Raw genomic sequence first — 23,013 nt, 5'->3', positions numbered from 1 at the left:
TATGGCATGCTCTAGTTTTCCACATAATTAATTAAAATATTTGTGCACATTCATGCACACACACATCTATGCATGCCAAGCCATGTTACCCTGGAATTGCGTTTAGGACGCTGTCCATTACACATCAACCTAAATATGCGCTTTTACAAATCAGCAAAAAGCCCCATGTGATATTACTAGGGATATATTACTCAGTAACTGTTTCAAGTCACTTGTCTTAGAATCAGTGCAATTGTGAGCTGCTAAGCTTTGATTACAAAGGTATTCACTGTTATTTCAGAGTTTGCATTAGCTCTTGGCACTCATCTGAGAGCAATTCAAAGTTGTGACTTTTTGTTGTTCTGAACTATGAAGCCCTAAATGGCTTGAGCTCAGATATAAAAATGAGAGATCATTCAACTCCTCTACTGTGTTTGCATTGCAGGCAGCTGAGGGCAGATAGTGCATTCTGGCTTCAAATGTGAACAAGGAAGGAAAACAGAGAGACACTCCTGGTAGCCTCTCCCTAAGCTTTTAAACTCATTGGGCTAGAAAGTGTATCATTCTCAGAATCAAAGTATCTTCAGGGAGAGGTAAGTCTTTAAGAAAGAAAAAAAAAATGTAAGCAGTCCTAAATGCTGTTATGTGAGTTTTAAACTGAACTTCTAAAACGTATTTTGCCTATATTTTCTACCATATTTTCAAGTTTTGATGATGCTGACATGCCTGAGTTTATGGGATAGATTAGATATAGGCCTGTACATAAAGACCTCTACATCCTTTGTACATACCATGAATAAACTTTCACAGTATGTAGGCAGAATCAAGTGCTGTCTGCACTTTTAATAGGATCCAACTGAAATCTACTAATGCTATCACCCCTGCTACTACCATTTGGCCATTTATTTGCCAGAGGTGTTTTAGGCTCTTTACAGCAGTGGCCTCATTTCTTCATAGCAACCTGGAAGATTTAGCTTTTGGAAAGAAAGAATGCTGGAATCCCCAGAGTTTTCTAACCTACTCCAGATTTAAACATTCATTATTTATAACAGCATCCTGGAAACTACTTTGCTCAGGCAATTAATTACAATGACCCAGCTGAACGGAAGATGGTACAATGCCACATGCCGTGCCATGTAATTAGTCACTAGGCCAGCTCTGCACATTAAAATCTACAGACTGTCTTTATTGAGTACAAGAGATCACCGGTCTTATAGATAATGGCTTAGATGGGAATTTTCATTCCTTAAAAGCAGCGGATATTAAGGTATGAAATGTAGTACTCCTAATAGTTTGTTCTTGGAGATTACTACTGCTGCAATGTCCAAAGGCAACATATAGCATTTTCATTACCTCCCTGGCTGTCATCTTGAGCGGTCTTTGAAAAGCTTTACAGACTTAAGGGCAACTGAGGCAGTAAATGTTGTTCCAGAATGATCCTCCAGTTTTAAATGCCATCTAGTGACAATTCAATGAGCATAGAAACTGCAAATCCCAGAAAGCGGAGAATATTTCAGTTTTAGGCCTACCGTGTTGATAGTACCCCAAGCACAAATTTGGTACAGTCCCCTACTCCTCCAGATATGAATGTACGATACCCTAGAGAAAGAGGCTCAGTATGTATGGAATGCCAAGAAGTTTTTCAACTTTCTGTGTTGACTACCTCCCATTACAAATCAGTGTTACAGGATTGATGGAAAGAAAATAATAACAGCATTGAGCTGTAGTAGTTGTGTGCTGCCCCCCCCCCCCCAGCTTCCTCTAGGCCTCGTATAGATAGCCATGGCTTTCAGTGCAAACTACTGCATTTTTTTGCAGTTCTTCCTTACATAAAACAAAAGAACAACGAAAGGTGGTATTATTGGAAAATAGGCCATTGTAAGTAGTTTATTAAAAAAAGGAAATAGTAATATAGCTAGGGATTTTCATGGCTCCTGTGAGCAGAGCCCCATACAGTGGTACCTCAGGTTGCAAACGCTTCAGGTTACAGATGCTTCAGATTACAGACTCCGCTAAACCAGAAACAGTACCTTGGGTTAAGAACTTTGCTTCAGGATGAGAACAGAAATCGCACGGCAGTGGCAGCGGGAGGCCCCCATTAGCTAAAGTGGTACTTCAGGTTAAGAACAGTTTCAGGTTAAGAACGGACATCCAGAACAAATTGAGATCTTAAACCAAGGTACCACTGTATTACTTATTGAAGATATGTTGTGTTTTATTACATGGCAGGCACTGTAAGCCAGCTTTCTCCAACACAGTGCCCTTCAGATGTTTTGGACTACAACTCCCATCAGCTCCATCTAGCACTGTCATGATGGGAGTTGTAATCTAAATGATCTGGAAGGCACCAAGCTGGAGAAAGCTGCTCCAGATAACAAAAGACTGATGCTGAGATTTAAACATCATTTGTTTGTTTAATTCATTTGTACGGATTTCAGAAAGAGCTCCAGGTATTGCGTATGCCTCTCTTTCTATGATAAAATATATACATTGGTACCTCTGGATGCGAATGGGATCCGTTCTGTAGACCCGTTTGCATCCTGAAGCGAACACAACCTGTGTCTGCGCATGCGCGGGTCATGATTCGTCGCTTCTGCGCATTCGCGTGACGTCATTTTGAGCGTCTGCACATGCGTGAGCGGCGAAACCTGGAAGTAACATGTTCCGTTACTGCAACCCGAAAATGCTCACCCCGAAGCTACTTCAACCCAAGGTATGACAGTACTCCTCAAGAGGTACTATCTTTGTTTGATTCAGCTATTTTAAGAGCTGAGTAAATTAAAAACAGCCATGCCAGTTATTGATTGAGCTTCTCTCAGTAAAGTGTGAATCCTGAACTTCACTGAGCTTGACTTGAAGCAGAACATTGGTCAGAGTGGGTTAAGCTTATATATATATATATATATAGTTTAGATGAGTTCATTGCCACATATTAAGTAGCCCAGTGCCTATAAAGGAAGTCAACACAATTTCATTTTGCAGAGAGAGAGAGAAGCAAGCTTCTCACACACCTGTTCTTAGAAATGGTATATTCCTTGTTTTTGCTTGTAGACTATAATGATTGTTATCACAGTTTAAAAAAATCTTTTCCTGGATTCCCTTTGATCTTCAAAGAGCACTAGTGTTTCCAGAGGACAAAGAAAGCATAACAAGAATATTTTAAATGTGTAACCAGGCAGGTGATTTGCTTGCAAAACACACTAGGTGAAGAGTCTTATTTCAATTTCAAGGAAAATATGGAGAAGTCAGAATGGTTATATTCATTCTCCATAGAATAGGTAGTAGTCAACCAAGCTTTACTTAAAATAGAACTGTTGACATTATATATGACTTTAGTCATGTTCATTAATATCAATGTGACTTCTCTGAGTAAAACCCAATGTTTAGTATCTTAGATTTCCTTCCATTTCTGTTCATGAGCAAAGGCACCCAAACCATAGTTAGAATCTACCCATATTCTATGAGGCAGCCTATGGGCAAGTTCCTACACTACTGCCCATGCATATGTGTGCCTGTGTGAGCTACATTTGGCAACCCCAGAAACACAGCAGGCTATAAAAACTGATGTTTCAACATGTTCAGTTTCTTGGGATAACATATAAGCACCCAGAGCAAATCATCATTATCATCACCGTTAAGACCTGGGTAGAAAAAATAATAATTTTATTTTTGCGATGGGTGAATAGAGAAATAGACATTTGGGTTTTGTGGAGCACTTAAAGAATGAATAAGTTTACAGTAGTAATATGCAGAAGAAGATATTGTCCAATCAGCTTGATTACTCATTTCCTGAAGTGCCAGCTAAGGTAATAGCCAGAGAGCTAAACAAGGCTTGATCAGAAGTGGTGTAAAATGCTGCTTTATTGTGTCTCCCCACATGTCGCAAGGACTGAATAAGGATGATAAATCAGTTCAAGCTGCTATTTAAAGCGGACAGATGATGGAGTTAGATCTGCATTGTAGCACATATGAAGCTACTGAACAACACATATAACATGAGATGCCCAGTTTACAGCATGCAAATAGAAGGCAGAGCAGGTGCTGCAAAGCTCTTAACATGCTGTGATTTCATGGTGGGATTCTGATCCACTTTATACACTACATTTTAAATATTTATTCATTGATTTGATTTATTATACCCTACTCTTCAACAGATTTCCAGGGCAGTTTGCAAAAACTTAAGATTACAAATTGAAACAAAAGCAAAAAAGCACATTAAAACAACACAGTATAACAGCAGCCAGCAGAATTAAAAGCAAAACTTCCAAACATTGTGAAGGCAATGAATGCAGAGAGGATTTAATAGCCTGGTATTTATTTATTTTTAAAAAGTATTTGCCTGCTGTTGAACCACAACTTCCTGGGTGAGAACGTTCCATAGCCAGAGTGCAACAACCATATAAACCCTGTCCCATATAGTCTTCAGTGGTGGTAGTATTGAAATAGTGTTGAAAAAGCTATGGGTAAGCACTTGCGGAGTAAACAACTATAAATCTTATACGTAAGTATTTGTAGAGCCAACAGACTCTTAAGGCACTTCAGTCATAAACCATATGATGGACTTTCAAGGTTTAAAAAAGCCCCCAGCAGAATTGAACCCAGAAATGAGCTGCAAGCCAGTGCAGTTGGAGAAGCACAACTATTTTCAGCTTCAATTTTGACCAAGCATGGAATTACATTGTTGGAAAAATATTTGGACTCAATACCCAATACCCTGTGAGTTCATCCTGGACGGCCAATAAGATCCAAACTCCAATTTTCAAGTCAAACAGGACATTTATTTAGATGTTGCAAGGCCAGTGTGACATAACCTCAACCAGCAAGTAGTTGACGGTAGCACACCGGATATGAAAACAGAACAACCATTTATACACTTACAAGCAAAGGTTTAATCAGGAGGCATAGCAATTTTCTTATCTTTCCCTCCTTCCTTTGTCCTTAACTGTTATAGTAATAGCTCCTGCATACATGTCATTCCGTTCTTCTCCCATGGTTTTCTTGCACATACAACCTTCACTTTCTTGGTCTTTCTCACACACATTTTAATATTTATTCTATAATTCAATAATTTCAATATTTATCCAACAACACCACAGTGGCATACACATATGGTTTTGAGAGAAGGTGATTTAGAGCAGATTTTGTATGGTGATAGTGCTCCTGTTACGAGCCACTTTGAATGAAGCCTTGGCCCAATAGTGGGTCCCAACCCACCTGCTGAAGACCAGTGATTTAGAGCATCCGTTGTCAACTGGTGGGTTAGGATCCATGAGCTCTTGGGCCAGCTGCACTGCAAACTGTAGGCACAGTTGGCTTTTATCCTCAGTTGGCAGACCAGGCTATGCTCATTGTCTGGGCAGTTGAACTTTTGTTTTGGTAGATTGTCATGCCCTGCAGTGCAGCCGGCTAGGGAATTTAGAATGGCTGGCCACTGGGACGTGACTGCTCACACCTTGTGAGTGGAAAGCTGCCTGTGAGGGGCCACAACCATCACCCACCCAGAGCAGGGTATGTGGCCATTGTCAGCTTTTGGGTCAGGATCCATGAAAGGATCGTGTCTGACCTAAGCTAGGCCATACCAGTGCTGCTACAGTTATACACAAATGTGGTAACAAAAAATTAAGAAATGAGTCCCATTATGCAAGCTTGAGGTAAAGCATGGTTGAAGACCAGTGATATAGAGCACTGAGCTATGGATGGAATAGGAAAGCTCAGATATTTGGGTAGGCTTTAAGTCCTCACAAAGCAGCTGATTCTCTCATCCAGTACACTAAGCTTGCCACTCGTCCATTATTTCATGAAATATATTTAGTATTAAAATCTAATATTAATAAATAAGGAACAGTTAGCCAACCTACAGGACCCCACTCATAGGGATAATTTAGACATTGCATAAGCCTGGTAGGGTTGGAGATGCGTCCATGGTTTGTTTGTCTAGCAGACAATTTTATGAGAAAGTGTGTTAGGCATACTTTTTTGAGAAGCAAATGTCATCCTTGCTTTTGTTTTATTTTCCCCAAGGGTACTCATTCCTTATAACTGGCATCACTGACAGTACTACTACTGAAGGGCAAACAAAGGAAAATGTGAAGGAAAGAAAACATAGTTCTGAGTAGTAGGTAGTGATACTGTTGAACCCTGCAGACAAAAAAGGGGGTAAACTTTGTGTGCAAAAAAATGGGGTCAAATAATCCTATGAAAAGGTTAGTATCTAGTAAAATCAGGAGGAAGAGAGTGTAGTTGTCAGGGAAAATTGGGAGAGATGTTTGTGACGAATGTGAGTCAGAAATGGAGGCTATACTGTGGAGATGTAGAGAATAATACAGCACATAAGAGCACTGGATTTCACAGAAGTATTCCTAAGTGTCTTGTTTTGATCCTGAGCACAGTTAGGTAGACATACATTCCTCTGAAATCAAGTAGATGTGCCTGGGAAATGGGTACACATCACAAATACAATGGTAGGTCCAAGGTATATAGACCACAATTGCATCTAGAACCATGCACATTTCACTTAATGATAGTGAGATGCTTGACATACTCAACTTTGAGGTTTATAAAAATCATCCTCTGCAAACATCAAGGGTACCAAGTGTAGACAGATGTTGTGTGCTTGGTCATATATGGAAAACAATTAAAGTACTTGGTACACAGTGGCAGATAGTAAAGGTAAAGGTACCCCTGCCCGTACGGGCCAGTCTTGACAGACTCTAGGGTTGTGCGCTCATCTCACTCTATAGGCCGGGAGCCAGCGCTGTCCGCAGACACTTCCGGGTCAGGTGGCCAGCGTGACGAAGCTGCATCTGGCGAGCCAGCGCAGCACACGGAAAGCCGTTTACCTTCCCGCTGGTAAGCAGTCCCTATTTATCTACTTGCACCCGAAGGTGCTTTCGAACTGCTAGGTTGGCAGGCGCTGGGACCGAACGATGGGAGCGCACCCCGCCGCGGGGATTCGAACTGCCGACCTTTCGATCGGCAAGTTCTAGGCGCTGAGGCTTTAACCCACAGCGCCACCCGCGTCCCAACAGTGGCAGATAGGGAGGAGCAATTTTAGTACAGTTCAGGCACTAGGATTGCGGAATCTATAACATCACAAAAGGATTACTGAATAGGCTCACGAATGGGATATGAAGAATGGGACTGTAACTGAGCTACAAGACAAGTTAAAAACAAAACCCTCCCATTTTTTCAATAATTATATTTCTGTTGAAATTAGACACCATGTTACAAAGGATGATACAGTCCAATGGCAGACCAATCTAATAAAGTAAACATGACAGAATAAAATGCAGGAAGAGGAAAATGATAACATTAAAAAAAGTCTGTAGAAAGAGACAGGGCTGGACACTTTAAAAGTTTGTTGAATGAAAGTATTTCCAGTTGTGTAAGATCTGCACATTTATGGCAAGATGTTTTTTAGTAGTTATTAAAATTTGGAGAACTTGCACATTTGCAAACTTTGGTTAAGAACAAAGCTACTGTTCAGCAAAAGCAAACCGTTCCTCCAATTTGCTTATGTTTGCTTAGAAGTGAAGATGGGAGATGGCATGCCTACCTCTAAAAGCACAGTGTGTGTCCTACCTATCTAGAGGTACAAGTTCATTCTTGATTTTTTATGTATTCTTTTTCTTGCTCGTGGCATGGGTGGATTTGTTACAGCAAAGAAGATGACTAAACTTGGCCTGTGCCCTATGTTAAATTTACAGGTTGAAACTGCAAGTATCAGATTTATTTCTATTTGTATTTATTAACCACACACCTTGTCTTCAAACCTGCAGTGATAGTGCCCCACAAAATAAGATTATTACCTTGACAGGCCTATAGATGGGCTGTACTTGCCCTATGAATGAGGCATATAAAATTCCCTGCCATTCTGGCTTTGATTTCAGTGGGTCTACTCTGATTATGACTTAGTTGGATGTCTCCCCAGGATAGGGATGTGGAACTTCTGGTTCCCCAGATGTTGATGAACTACAACTCCCATGATCCCATGCTGTCTGCGGCTAGTAGAAGTTGGAGTCAAACTTTATCTGGAGGTCCACAGGTTTCCCATTCTTGCTTTATGTACTTCTTAAAATTGCCTGTAAATACTTGTATGAAGCATGTTGTAATTTAAAATAATTTGGTATGTCAATGCAGACTTGTCTTTTTTCCCATCCACATTTCTTGAGCATCAGGTTTGTGGAAACATTGGAAATACAACATAGCATATTGGGGTTGAGAGTTAGAGTGTTGTATTTTGACTTGAGAGGACAGGTTAACAATCTTTTTTCAGCCTTGCTACCTGGGTGACCTTGGGCAATTTGTTGTTACTTCCATTTTAACCAAATTCATAGGGCTGTTGCAAAGATGACAAGAGTACTCTGCCCACCAAAAATGGGTTCAGAAACAGTTGTTGTTATTAGAAACCTTGTTCTTTAATAACTTTATATCATTCTTATTAAAAGGTGAATAGCATTACTAATAGCACTAGAATTAAGAATGGGTCTAGATGTTCTTAATGATATTATATCCTAAAATGATAGATATTCAGTGGGTGGAGAGACTTATAAATCCAGATTTTTCATAGTAGTAAATGAGAAGGTAGCATATGTTTCCTCCAGTTTTTTCTGCTTTTTGCAGCTATCTATCTTACTTACATGTATATCCCACCTTTCTTGCATCATAGAACCCAAACTGGGATAAATATGGTCTCCAGGCACTGATCAGACCCACACCTGCTTAGCTTCAGCAAGCTGACAGCCACATGTGCCTCCAGATAATATTCTGGCTCTCACCATACCACAAAACCCAGACTAGATCAGGCCATAACAAATCTAGATTTCTTCAATGAGACAGCATCATCATCACAATTCATTTATTTGTATCCCACCCTTCCCTTCCTTTCACAGGAGCTTAGGACAATAAACAACATCAAAATGTAACCCATACAAATGTTTAGATAAGCTCAGGTAAGAGCCACCTTTGGCCCTTTTGTTAATGCGCATATACAGTACTACAAACATTAATTAATTACAGACATTATTCTTTGGAAAGTCCCTGTTAGATTTCCCTTCCCCTTCTGTGCTCTGTATTAATGTTAACAGTTGTATAATCTTGAGCAAAAGACAGTTGTTTCATTAATTTATGCTCATGTTGTGATCATATTTACCTCTCCTTTTCGAAGGGAGAGGAGCTTTAATTACACCTCCAGTTAATTATCTCTGATACATGTTCAACCTCCAAATGCATATTGATGACATGATGCCATTTCCTAATTATCATAATTGCAGCTTCATTTGAGTGGTTAGAGGCTAAATGTGCTGATGTTTGTAGAAGTCTTTGAGCATTGGTATTAAAGCAATATGGGAACAAAGTTATGCATACATTTAATATAATCATCTTTAGGAACAAAGGAGGGGGGAACACTATAAAAGCATTTAGCTACAAAGTACTTTTATTAATCTTCATAAGCCACCCACCATCCTTTCAAGTTACTACATCTTCCATGGCCCCTCCTACCCGCCCAGCATTATACTCAAGTCCTAGTTTAGTAATTGCAGTGAGATCATGAGCCATACGTCTGGGACACAAACCTTTTTAGAGACTCCTGTAGTGATGGTCCAATATCTTCTTAGGGACAGAACAGTAACCACCTTCTGTTTCAGTCAGTGGTATAAATAGTTTTCTATACACCAGACTTCCTCAACCTGTGTAGCTCCATGGTCTGTGCTTGCATCACTGAAGTGAAGTCTCTTGGGCCCAAGCCTGAGTAGTGTGTATGGAAGTCCTGGACTTCCCAGACGACAAGATACTTCCTTGGCCTCACTCATGTGGTCCAAAGGCACCAGCTTGCCGGAAAGAGGCATATAAGACACCATCCAACTGCCTTAGGTACTCAACTCAGGATTTGTGTAGGGTTTACTCAGGACTTTTTTCAGCTGGAACTCACCGGAACTCAGTTCTGTCTCCTCTCAGGTGGGTGCCATTGGCATTCTAAGAGAATGAGGAAGGCATTCATGGTACCTATTTTTCTAGAAAAATAGCACTGAGTTTACCCCTTAGCCTTTCCGTCTCCTGAAGATATCCCACAATGCAGCAGGTGCAGATATTCGCTCATCATGTATTCCTGAAGGTTTTCTCACAAATGAGAGACATATGACAAGGCAGCAGAGGTTTGGGATCAAAATTTTCCTTCTTCTAGATAGCCTACCTTTCCAGGTTGTTGCTTCCCATCTGTTGAATGTAATGCATGAACACTCCTAAAACCATCTTCTTGTGGACAATATTGTTCACAGAAGTCTGGAAGCTTTTTTCCAATGTGATGTCTGATATTTATGAGGGCATTCATTGGCATCCATAGGACATGAACTATATGTGCTACTTGGTACAAAACTATAGCATGTAGGTATACAGTCTTATTAAAGTAGCAAGAGTTAGCAAATTATATGCAGACAACTCCATTTCTCCTTCTTGATATTGATTTGTGTATTTCCATTGCCAATCTCTAGCTTGCCCTATGAACAGGAAAATATAGTGTAATCTCACTTCCATTAAAAGTCTACCTGTTTCCTGTTATTTTGTACATTGTTGGCATGAATGACTGCATGAAGCATATACAGGAGTATTATGAAAGACAGGAGTGCTTTTACCTTTACATGACAAGCCCTGGTTACATCTGCTAGCAGCTTCCTGCCAAGTTTTTAGAATGTAAATTGCTTTAAAGCTCTTACATGTGAATCATGTTCTGTCTAGTTTTGTTGGTCCTCCTTTCATGTCCTGAAAATAATTTATTATAGAAATGGTGTGTTAAGGTATGTTAAAGTAATTTTTTTTATTTCTTTTAAGGCTGACATTATCACTCCAGGGCATCGGGCATCAAATTTTGAGTCACCTCAAGACTCAGATGCCTTTTGAGGGGGAAATAATTTGGATTAATTTAATCCTACCCTTTCTTACTTTTGCACTTCAAGTTTTTTGGTTGTCTGAAGCTGTACCTTTGACGTTTTGACCTTCTTCTCCCTTGTAACATACACCTTAGGTCTCCTTTTGTGTGAAGTTATATACATAAATAAATCTAATCTGATCTAATCCATGATCTACATCTGATCCAGTCACAGTGTGAGGAGACATGATGAGTTAAACATGATGTTGGCTCAGCCTTCAAATGAGAACAAACACAATAGGGCAAAAAGTGCCACCTAATGTGTGATATGTCAGCAAGAACATGTTCCCACTGTACTCATGTAAAGGCATCGTGACACAAAAGCCAGTGAAATGTAATGATGAACTGGAGTGCAGTACAAGCCAGATGAGCCATAACTAGGGATGTAAGAAGGCAGCAATTTTTGATTCTACCTGTATTTATCACAATCAGTACTGTTTTAATTCCATAGCAGTTCAGTTTCCACTATATACTATGAAATTTGGCTCACTATCTACTGTTTAATTGAGTTATTTACATAACTTACACAACATACATTCATCTTAATATAATATATAATATATAAATGATATATCACTATATATCATTTGTTGACATTAAAAAAATGTTGTAGACAAATACTGATAGTATTTGCTTTACTGATTTCCATTCATGACCACATGCAAACTGCAGCAATTTCCACTTCCTTTTCTGTTTTCATCTGGATTCCCCAACATTCCTAGTCACGGGAATGCTGGAAGCACCAAACCTGTCTTAAAAGGAGAGGGAGGAGAAAAGGAATTCCATAAATATTCCAAAAGTGGAGATGTCATCTTCAGAACATCTCCTTTGCAGGCCCTGAAAACAATAACACCAGGGCAGCATTGGAATGACCGCTCCCCGCTTAAAACGGGGCGCGCCCTTTGCGTGGACGCGCGCAGCCCTAGATCTGGAGCGGCCCCATCAGCATATCCCATCAGGTGGGATACCTGGAGGTCTCCGCCTACCTCAGTCAGTTGTCCAATCCCACCTGGGGGAAGCATTGCCAAGGAGACCAGGCCAGGTAGGGGAGGGATTACCTGCCCACACAATAGAGGGAGGATCTTACCTGGGAATCCTCACTTGGCTCCAGAGCTTCTCCCACCCTACCCACCCTCAGTTAATGTCTTCTTTTGCAGGTTAACTTTTCTTCATAGGTTTTGCAGGTTAACTTATCTTCACAGGTATGCGGGCGCTGCTACGTTAAGGTCACTGTTAAAGGGCCGGAAAGGAATTTCCCTGCATTGGCAGGTTTCGCCTTTCCCGTAGCAAAATGTCACAACTTTGGCGGTATCAGGCCTTGGGCGGAATCCTTTAGTCCATCTTCCTCTTTGCAGCAGCGATACCAGGGTTCCCCGTTAAAGGGGTTTCTGAAGGGAGGCTTTGACCGTACGCCGAAAGGTCGTCATTGCTCTCCCCTGCGGCGGCGTAACGGGGGCGGCTATCTCTGCTTGAACATATGTTCTCCAGAGCCGGCCCATCCCCCCCCCCACTGGATAACCCTGAAGCTCCCTAGGTCCCCGGCTGGGGACTGGGGAGGGAGAATGCCCAATGCCTGAGCCAAGATCTACCCACATTTGAAATTCAATAAAGTTGTGGCCAATTTAATCCCATAGCACGTTGTCTCGAGTCGTTATTCCACATGATGGGGGGGACCGCTCGGGATCTGGGGACTCTGCCTGTCCACGCAATAGCATGCCTCTTCCAAAACAACAACAACAACAAGCCTTTCTCAAAGAACAGCATAGGTATCCCCTAGTTGACTTCTGTATAGGAAAGTTTCTCAACACCCCTAGCACGCCACTATTTCCAAATATTTCCACAAAAGTGTTTTGTAACTTGATTAATAAATGCACAGCATTTGTGTAGCAGAAAATTAGTTTTCCATTCTCTGTGGAGTTACTGCTTTGCCATAAATTAGATTCTCATTCTCTGCAGGGTTCCTCCTTTGCCATAAGTTCCCTTACTCTGTATAACTTCTTTGCTCCCCTCTACCAGCAACACACCGGCAGCCTGGGGAATGAAAGGAAGACAGTGGAGAATTGCCATTAGAAACGGTGAAAACAGTCCTTGCTTGTTTATGTCTTTGCTCCGGAAGGATTGATTATCTTTTCTCTGATAGCTGCCATTTTATTTATATATACTGTTTGAAATTTCAAAGTAGCACTTCTGCACTTTTACTCTCCTTGGAGCTATTAAGTGACTTAATAATAAGTGTTAAAATATTTTCTCAGTTATGAACGCCTCTTTTTGTGGGTGGGTGTGGGTGTATAAAACAGCAGTCAGAAAACTCTGTTAGTTTACAGCTTTGCTAAGGCTTGTTCCAACAACATTTAGGTTTGTCATTGTTGCATTGAGACTCCACTAACCTAGGCCATCCATATATTAATTTAAAAGGTGGAAGGCTAAAGGTCAGAAATCCTACGAGTCATCATGTGGAAACTCCTTGCTGCTCCCACAGTGCTAACTTTACCCAATGAGTCATTCTCTGCAGCCTTCTTAGAATGTCACATATGGAAATCGAGGGTTATTCCTCCACCCCCATGTTTCAGACCGCATATCATGATGCCATAGGAGTGCAAATCTGGGTTCAAAGGTACACACCAGTGTAGCAACAAGGATCACACATTCAAGATTATGACTGAAATTATTTAAGGCCTCATCTGCACTATACATTTAAAGTAGTAGTATATCAATTTTAAGCAGTCATGGCTTCCTCCAAAAAATTCTGGGAACTGTAGTCTGTTAAGGGTGCTTAACAGAACTACAGTTCCCACAAGTCACAGAACTACAATCCATCTTCTGAGGGAACTCTGTGACGTCTAGCTCTGTGAGAGAAATAGTGGTCTTCTAACAAGCCTCAGCATCCTAAACAAACTACAGTTCCCAGGATTCTTTGTAGGTATGGTACTGCTTTTTCATAAGCCAAAGTGGCTTATGGAAACACATTGACCAGTACATGGACAGTAGAGACAATGGCCTGGTTAACAAATCATACTAAGCCAAACTATGGCTTACCAGACCACATTACTGTACAGGCAGCCAGAGAGGAGCTACCAACTGCTTTGTCCTTTTTGTTGTTGTACAAATGCTGTACTGAGCAAAGGCAAGGTTTGACTCAGTATGTTGTCTGAGCCAGGGCTCATGGTTAAGGGCTCTCTTCATGAACCATGTTTTGTTTGCCTCCGTTTTCTAGGGGAGAGCACAACTGATGTTAAATGTAAGCTTGTCACCCTTTCCAACTTGTTTTTGTAAGCATTCAGCATTGTCTCATAACAAGTGCCATTGTTGCATATCTCTGCCTGCTTCTTATTATGGCTTTACCAGCTGCTAAGGTGCCAACCAAGGCCTTCCTTATCGACTAGCAAGAACTTCTTATAATCCAGTCAGGCCTTTCTCCTTCATTAGCAGCCAACTGCACTTTTCTTTAAAGAAAGCTTTACAAGACTCTGAAGTTCATCTCTAATTTTTTCATCTTTCCATCTCACTATCCAGATGCATTCATGTGCTTGCAACTCTGAATGTGTCTGTTTATAGAATCACAAATCTACATGAAGCCATGTAATCAAATACTTGCGCCAGGGTTTAGAAACCCTTTGGCAATAATGGCTTTGGCAATAATGGCAGCAGCGGCAACCACCACCACCACAACAACAACATTGACCTCTACAGGTCAATGACAGGCTAATTCTTTGGAACTAGGAGCATAAATGAAAGTTCTAGCCCTCAGTGGTGTGGCAGAAAGGTGGTTTTAAATAATGGCAGATGTTTGAGAAAAACAGGGATGAAGAGGCACTGAGAGAAAAATGGTGCTTTGAAACAATAGTAGAGGTTTGAGTAAAGGGAGGATGTAAAGATGCTGAGTAAGAAAAAGTGGCCACTTTAAACAATGGCAAACGTTTCAATAAAGCAAGGATAGAGGAATACTGAGAGGGGATAGTGGTGATTAAAACTTTGGCAGATATTTGAGCAAGTAGGGAGTGACATCTGGGGGGAGTGGCAGTTTAAAACAAGGTTTGAGTAAAACGAGAAGGGAGTTTAGAAAAGCTCTGTTCTATTAGCTTTTTGGTGTTGCCTTCTGTGTTGCACCCATCTCTGATATTTTACTGTGGGCAGGTGGGTGGGAGAAACTGCCATTTTCCTCTCAGTATATCTGCACCTCCACTTCACTCAAAATTTTATCGCGTTTTCCCTTTCGGTATTTCTACCTTTTTGCTGTTCTCACACTTCTCCCTCTTCCATTCCTCAGGCTTCTCATGTGAGAGAGATAAAGGATGTGGAGCCCTGAAATATTAAATAGTACCTTCACACAATGTATTTCACAATGTATTTTATTAACAAGCAAATGCCCACAACATCCATCAGATGAAGGTGGAGCAGAAGGCATGGGCAAAGAAAAACAAGGGCTGGGATTGGGAAGGTGGAAAGTGAGATTAGAAGTTACATGGAGTGCAAAGGGGAAGCTAAAGGAGATTAATGTGTGGGAAGTGGCAGGGGGTGGCAAGTGGATTGAGTAGGGGTGCAGATCCTAGTAATGCATAATTCTTTTACTTTCCTTAAAACCCTTATGTTATTTTTTTGCTGGAAAATATGGTTTTACTATCATTATACAGTGGTACCTCAGGTTAAGTACTTAATTTGTTCCGGATTTATCTTTGTAAGATAAATGGACTAGTTCCTTTGGAACTTTCCCCACATATTGACCATTGAGATTATGGCTCCTGTCCCATGATTAGAAACATGTTGTGCATTTTCTTTTTCTTTTCTTTTCTGAAGAGCCAAGATCACAACCCAAGCCCTGCTTGCGACATTGCATTGCTTGTGCAAGTAGTCTACAGTGGTACCTTGGGTTAAGTACTTAATTCGTTCGGAGGTCCATTCTTAACCAGAATTGTTCTTAACCTGAAGCACCACTTTAGCTAATGGGGCCTCCTGCTGCCGCCGCGCCACAGGAGCACAATTTCTGTTCTCATCCTAAAGCAAAGTTATTAACCTGAAGCACTATTTCTGGGTTAGCAGAGTCTGTAACCTGAAGCATATGTAACCTGAGGTACCACTGTATAGACTAAGTTTCAAGAGCCTCAAGCACTTCAGTCATGTCTAACTTACTCTTACCAGTCACAATATCTTAGGTGGTGTGTCACTGTTTTGCCATCCTGCCTGCTGTGGTGGCACTGCTGCTTGTTGGGACTGGGATGGGTTTCAAATAATAAGCATACATTTTCCATAAATTGCCAACTTAGAAACATGAGTTAAAAATAAGAACTGACATCAACGAAGCGATAAACCCACCTGAGAACCCGTTCTGCAACTCAGTGGGATCTATATGCATTTATAAAGTTCCTGGCCACCATTAAACCACCAAATTTCCCAGGAAGTCAGCACAAAGAGAATTGCATGGTGAATGCTTAGAATTTCAAGGCTCTTAAGCATTAATTTCAAAAGAATTGCACGCAGCCAACTTGTTAAATCATGCAACTCTTTGATAAAGTAAGTGGGGGTTCTGCCTATATAATGTGTGTTTCCTTTTCAACACAGCAACCCTTAAGTGCTTCATTTTTCTGCACCTGGCAACTGTTGTTAAAATTTCTGCATCAGGACTGTCAACATATATTTATGGAAAACAGTCTTCATTGTATTCTAGCCAGAGAATAATCTCCTTTTCTTTGGTCCCTTCATTCTTCTTGATACGCTGGTAGCGATGGTGGTGATGGCGACAAGTGAACATTTAAGCAGCTACAGTTTCACAGGCTCCTACTTACACTACAAAGCACACACAAAAGGGGAGGGGGGAAGCCAGATATCCTTAGATGCTATGACTTTGTTCAGAAAAAAACCCTGTTATGTATTGGCTTTAAACCATGAATTTTTGATTTTGCTGTATTCTAAGAGCTCCATTGAGTCCAAAGTTAAGCACATCTAATTCAGACTAAATTCAGTGGCAAACATCAAGGCACATTCTTAGTTCTCCCTTGGGAATAAAGATACCACAAAGTGTTTAATTTTGGGTAGATGAGACCCCAGCTCTTATATTTACTGTGTGATTTCCCTAGAGTTCTTTTCCCAAAGTGGTCCCAAACATTTCTTTGGTGTATTTTTTCTCAGCTTTTACAATGGCTATACTTCTGCAATATTTGCTAAACAGTTAAAAAAAATAGATGTGCCCTTACTTTGAACAGGTAGGACACATCTAGAGTACATACCTGTGCATACATCTTAAGACTCACGGAATAAAATAAGACCAAATTCAATGTGGACTTTCATAGGATGACACTGAATTTATTTAGCAACAAAAACCTTTTGCCTCCCAGCCCAATGCGCAGTCACTCAGAAGTCCAAATGAATTCAGTCTGACTCAATCCCAAGTAAATATGCCAAGAATTATGAACCTAGACAGCAAAGATAAAAAGAAAACAATAAAAATACAAATACTGAAGGGTAAAATTGATATAGAAACCAAATATTGTACTAATAAAATATAGAAACCAAATATTATACAAAACCCCCCCCAAAACTAATGTACAGGGATCAGCAAAGAATATGTGGTGTAAAAATATTTTTCAGATACAATCAGTATAACTAGTTTACAATATCACAAACAATAGCACTTACAGAGGAGATATCGAAATAAGAAATATAAAAATTATTTTCTGCATACAAGGAATGCAGATTTGGTTCTGTTCTGGAATGTTTGAAAAAGAGAAAGTAGCACTTCCAAGTTTTACAGTCTTCTTAATTGCTTTGCTGCCAGATTCTGTTTTTTTATTAATTCCTTTCAAATTAATTAAGAATTGTTTGCCAAAAATTATTGATTACACAATTTTGTCTAGATGCATGCTGTTAAGAGGGAGCCAACGATATTCTAGCAATTCCTTTTGATGAAGTAATCAGGAAGCTTCTGGGGCCTGTTTCAGCTGCTGAGGGGCGTGCTTCAAATGCAAATTACTGCCAAATGAGATTCTTTCCAAATTCCAGCCAATTAAAATATATTTAAAGGGCAGCTGCTTAAAGGCAAAAACAATCCTTCCTCACACCCCCAAAACTGTTGCAAGAAACTTTCCAGGGCAAAAGTCCTCAAGTTTGTCAAACAAGATCTTTAAAGTAATGCGTAGCTGCTATTTATTTTGTCCAAACTGGTGGAATCTGTGAACGGCGCCTATCTGCAGTCAGAAGCTGAGATGACATGTTCAGCACCACCTTAAAAGAGACAAAGCAGGGAGTGTTTGTTCGGGTGTCAGTTTTCTCCTCTTGGCTCTTTAAACCATGTGTGTTTGGCTGCTTGCCCTCTGTGGAGCTGCATACAAATATTGACAGAACACAGTGGTATTTGTTAAGCTGGATCTTGGGAAGTGAATGATTAAAACTCTGAAGGAAGATCTGAAAACTTGAGAGCTTCCCTCCTCCCTCTCCTCAAGAATCTTTAACAGTGTTTAACAGAGTGAAAGTGAAAATGCTGAGCTTGGTCAAATGAAAGCCCTGAACTTCTTTTCCTCTGCCTTTGCCTTGCTGTAGGTAAGGACAAACTTCTTGAAATGTTTTCGTTCCTGCATGTGTTTTTAATCCCATTATGAATTAGTGGTTGTTTAATGTGTGGTAGTACTGAAAGGGGCTGGGAATGCTTTTGATTTAATCCTGTGATTTGGGGAAAAGTTATGAGACAATCTTTGTAAATAGACAGACTGTGTTAGCCAGTAACTATGCACCATCAAATGTTAATACTACTTTTCTCACAGTTCCATTACAGTAAGTGATAGGCGCATGAATCTCCTCAGACATTTTAAAGACATACTTAGATCCGAATATCTGGGACACATGAAATTCACCTCAGAATTCCACCTAGTGGTGTTCAACTGAGAGTTCAAAGTTTGCTGCCTGGGTTGTACCTGCAAAACATTATTGTCTCCATCACATAGTTTATCACTGTCATACTGCTTTCTAGTGCCAATGAAAGGGTACTGAAAAACCTGTTTGACTTAAGGTTTTATTTTAACTTGAGAGACTCTTGAAACATTGGAATATTTCCCTCCACTGTGTATGCTGCTTTGAAGAAATCACTGGATGACTGAAAAATTGTATACCAAACATTGTCCTGAAATGGGCTTTTTGTAAGAACACAGTTTATTTATTTATATCTAGAGAGAATGAAATAGACCTATGATGCAGTCAAAATTTTCATACCCATGAGGATTACCGGCTGCTTGTTGCTTCCAATTGCTGTATACTAGCACTCAAAACTGCAGAAGCCTGATGATTGCTTTCCATCTCAGTTGCTTATCACCAGTCTTTGGGGCGTCATCTTTTTTCAATGTAAGCAAAGCATCTTTCATGCCATGGGATCATGTTGCAATAGGAGGGTTTTGGTTAAATATGCCTTGTTAATCTTTAATGTATAAGTAGCACTGAGCATTTGCCAAATGGAAACATTTAAGCAACACCCCATGTATCCATTGCCAAAATAAATGCTGGCAGGCTACAAAATAATATTTTTAAAAGAATTTTGCAACAAACTTCAACATGTGGGTTCAAATATTCCACGATCCTTTGATGCATCTTGGAAAACGTGCAAATGCAAGTTTGCCTATTAAAATCCTACAGTTGGGGGCTGGAAGTTTGCAAGCGTTCCTCTGATTGAATAGCACTTATTCATGAAGCAGGTCTAGTTGAGCTCAATGAAACAGCTTGTTTGAATCAGCACTACGCGTCATTAGAGTTAAGTAGAATTAGGCTCATAAGGAATGTTTATGGGCATATGATGTATATGTCTGATTAATATTGAAAGCTACCTTCACAGAGCAACATGTTAATAAACATAATCACATTTTGTGGAATGTCTTTTAAGAAAAGCGGAGATACACAGGGTGAGATGGGATTAGAAGCTGAAGTTTTTGGATTGCCTCTCTTTACTTAAAACATTGGCCTTATCCGCAGTATTACCCTGCCATGGTATTTTATTTGTATCACAACTGCCAAGCTCAGGGGGCTTTACATAGTTTCTCCCATTTTATCTACACAGTGATCTTGTGATTTAGTTATGGTGGTATTGACTGGCCTTAGTGAAACTCAGAAGTTGAAAAAGGTCTCTGTGGTCCAAGCAGATTGCTGTGGATTGCCTTTTTTCCAGCTATGGCTGGTTTGCCCACAATGAATGTTTATGGCCAGGGGTAATCTAGCCACACTGGTCTATTATCTGGAAACCTCCTGTGTGGACTACTGTATGTGGGGCTGCCCTTGAAGAGGACTCATAAGCTTCAATTAGCACAGAAGGCAGCTGCCAGAATTTTAAGCAGCAAGATTGGCTCACCAAATGAATTACTGTACATTGGCTGCCTAGTTGCTTCTGAGCTAATGTAAAGGCACAGATGCTAACCTTGAAAGTGTTAAAACTCTTGGTACTCAAATAGCTGAATATACTCCTCTTTGGGCAAAAACAAGCCTGGCTATGCTTTAAGATTTGCAGAGAAGGGTCTTCTTTGTGCCCCACTGTTAAGGAAAGTTCATTTTGTGGTGATGTGGATGAAGCCTTCTCCTCAATGGTGCCTATTTGTGTCATACCCTCCCACTACAAACACAACAGGTACTTCTTCATATGTAGTAGGAACATTAGAATATATAAGTAGGGCTATGTTGCATAATGCCCAAGAGTAACATTCCTTCCGAGCACCACAAAGATTCAAGGGTAGTGCTGATATCTCCTTGACAATTCTTTACAAACTCAAAGGCCACTTTATGATGGGTGGACCAACTGAGGGGTCGTCACCTCATTAAATGAAAACCTGTTACCTTTCCAACATGGCCACGCAATAAGGCCACATCAAAGCACGAATAAAAAGAGCTACTGTTCCAGAGGGATTTGTGAGGTATGCTAGAGAAAACCATAAGGAAGCTGAATGCCTCAAACACACTCATTTGTTCCAATACATTTGCTGGCCATACTCTTTATTGGGAGGATGCTGAAAGATGTACACAAAACTAAATGCTTTTCTCCTGGGTTAGCAGTCCAAATCTGTCATTGATGGTTAGGGAAGAAATTTAGTAGACAGATGCAGTAAATATTTTTTTTCTGAAAGCAGAAGTAGTTTGTTGCAGGGGTTAAAAAACCCAACCAAAGGGTATGACCTTTGTAGGACATCGGGTGAGTTAATATGTAGCAACATTTGCATTTCCTATTGCATTCTAGATTGATCACATGCACACACATTCACACAGATACACATAGCAATTGTGAGGCATTAGGACAATGGTGGCCAATTTGCTTCTCCTTCTTTCTTTTTGTTTGGTATGTGTGCCACAAATCAATCCAAACTGTGGCGTAGTGCCATCCTGTTGTGCTCTGCAGTGCATTAGCAAGGTTTTTTGGTATATTTAGATATGGGTTGAATAAAATGGCATGTTTTTCTTGTCTGCTGGGCTTGGAACACCTAGCACAGGAGAGTCAGCCAGCCGAACTATGCTATAACCAGGCCTGTAGGTCATTGAGGGAGGGGGACACACAACTTTCGGTACCTGTGAAACCCATGCCTCCAGACAGGGCTCCTGTGCATTAGGAACAGCGATTATAAAATCAAAAGCAATGCTGATTGTTGAACGCATTCTGCTTCTCCTAGATTTGGTAGTGCAAAGCACAAGAAGTGTTTGGTCAACAAACATACACATGCAAATTAAATAGTATCTGTAATTCTTCCTGAGGAAATAATGTGATCTGTCTTGGTATATAACTTGAACTTTGTAGTGTAACATACAAGGGAACCTATGACCTTCTATATATGGTTGAACTAAAATGTCCATCAGGCCTGACCATTGACTGCTGGAATCCAGCAATGTCTAGAGAGCCACAGGTCCCCCATCCCTGTAGTACAGGGCAGACCTAAACATGCCTGATAATTTTCTAACATTTAAGTCTTGCACTTTTACAGTGCCAACTACAGATCCTTTCTACCTAAAAGATACACCTATCTGGCAAACAATTTAGGTTAGAACTGCAGCGCAGCCTTAACTGGATGGTTGTTCCTGGACAAGGCTGAATGGGAGAAATAATCATAGTAAGCATATGTGAAGCATCCTGATTAACATCACAGAGTCCTTGGCACCAACCCTGGTCTCAAAATCCAGACTTTAATGGGAATTTTGCCCAAGCTGGGACTACAGGATCCACTTCTTGTAACAGCAAACAGATGTTCACTTACATTTTTTGGAGCTGATTTTGTGCCCCCCCCCCTTCCGCTCTATTTCCCTGCTCTCTGTACACTGCAGTGCTCCATTGGGCTTCTCAATATAGTCACTAGCATTTCATGCCTTTGGCATAGAAGAAAACAGCTAAGTTTTGGGAAGTTGCCTTGTTAAGACTTCGTAAAACATTATTTTACAAACACTTTCACATTGACAGCAGGAATGGGACATACCCTGCAATCATAGTAAAAAGGTAAAGGTAAAGGTACCCCTGCCCGTACGGGCCAGTCGTGTCTGACTCTAGGGTTGTGCGCCCATCTCACATAAGAGGCTGGGGGCCAGCGCTGTCCGGAAACACTTCCGGGTCACGTGGCCAGCGTGACGAAGCTGCTCTGGCGAGCCGGCACCAGAGCAGCACACGGAAACGCCGTTGACCTTCCCGCTAGAAAGTGGTACCTATTTATCTCCTTGCACTTAGGGGTGCTTTCGAACTGCTAGGTGGGCAGGAGCTGGGACCGAAAGACGGGAGCTCACCCCGCCGCAGGGATTCGAACTGCCGACCATGCGATCGGCAAGCCCTAGGCGCTGAGGTTTTACCCACAGCGCCACCCGCGGCCCCCAATCATAGTAGGTTATGAAAAAGCATTATGGAATCACCATGAAAGCTGTCAAAGTCATATATATATATGCCACACTGCAAGCAATTGGGAAGACACTGTAAAGGTGCAAAAGTGTTATTTGTTATTTATGCAAAAGTATTCTTAGCCTTTCTTAGCCTACCACTTTATTAGATAACCTTGAGCAAACTACTCTTTCTTGGTCTCTCAACCAAGGCAGGACAAATGGCACCTAGAATTTTGTAGGTCTCAAGATGGATGGGGCCTAACTATCTTATTGTTCTTCCTAAACTACAGCTTCTTACCTGA

The 23,013-nt window shown here is 40.7% G+C and overlaps 1 protein-coding gene across 6 annotated transcripts in view; it reads left to right on the top strand.

Annotated features, from left to right (window-relative positions):
* NCKAP5 (NCK associated protein 5) overlaps positions 1-23,013 on the top strand; it is a 604,332-nt gene that overhangs the window by 53,245 nt on the left and 528,074 nt on the right. For 4 of the 6 annotated variants that reach the window (XM_077935496.1, XM_077935485.1, XM_028744515.2 and 1 more), the window contains exon 1: positions 18,249-18,433. The gene's annotated coding sequence lies outside the window, so the exon portion shown is untranslated. Of the gene's footprint in view, positions 1-424; positions 573-18,248; positions 18,434-23,013 lie in introns of those variants that run through there. The other 2 variants (XM_028744493.2, XM_077935513.1) reach the window with 2 other exon arrangements.

This window comes from Podarcis muralis, chromosome 1 (genome assembly GCF_964188315.1).
Source record: "Podarcis muralis chromosome 1, rPodMur119.hap1.1, whole genome shotgun sequence".
Classification (NCBI taxonomy): domain Eukaryota; kingdom Metazoa; phylum Chordata; class Lepidosauria; order Squamata; family Lacertidae; genus Podarcis; species Podarcis muralis.
The sequence above is the reverse complement of the archived record's forward strand: the minus strand, read 5'-3'. Positions and strand labels throughout refer to the sequence as shown.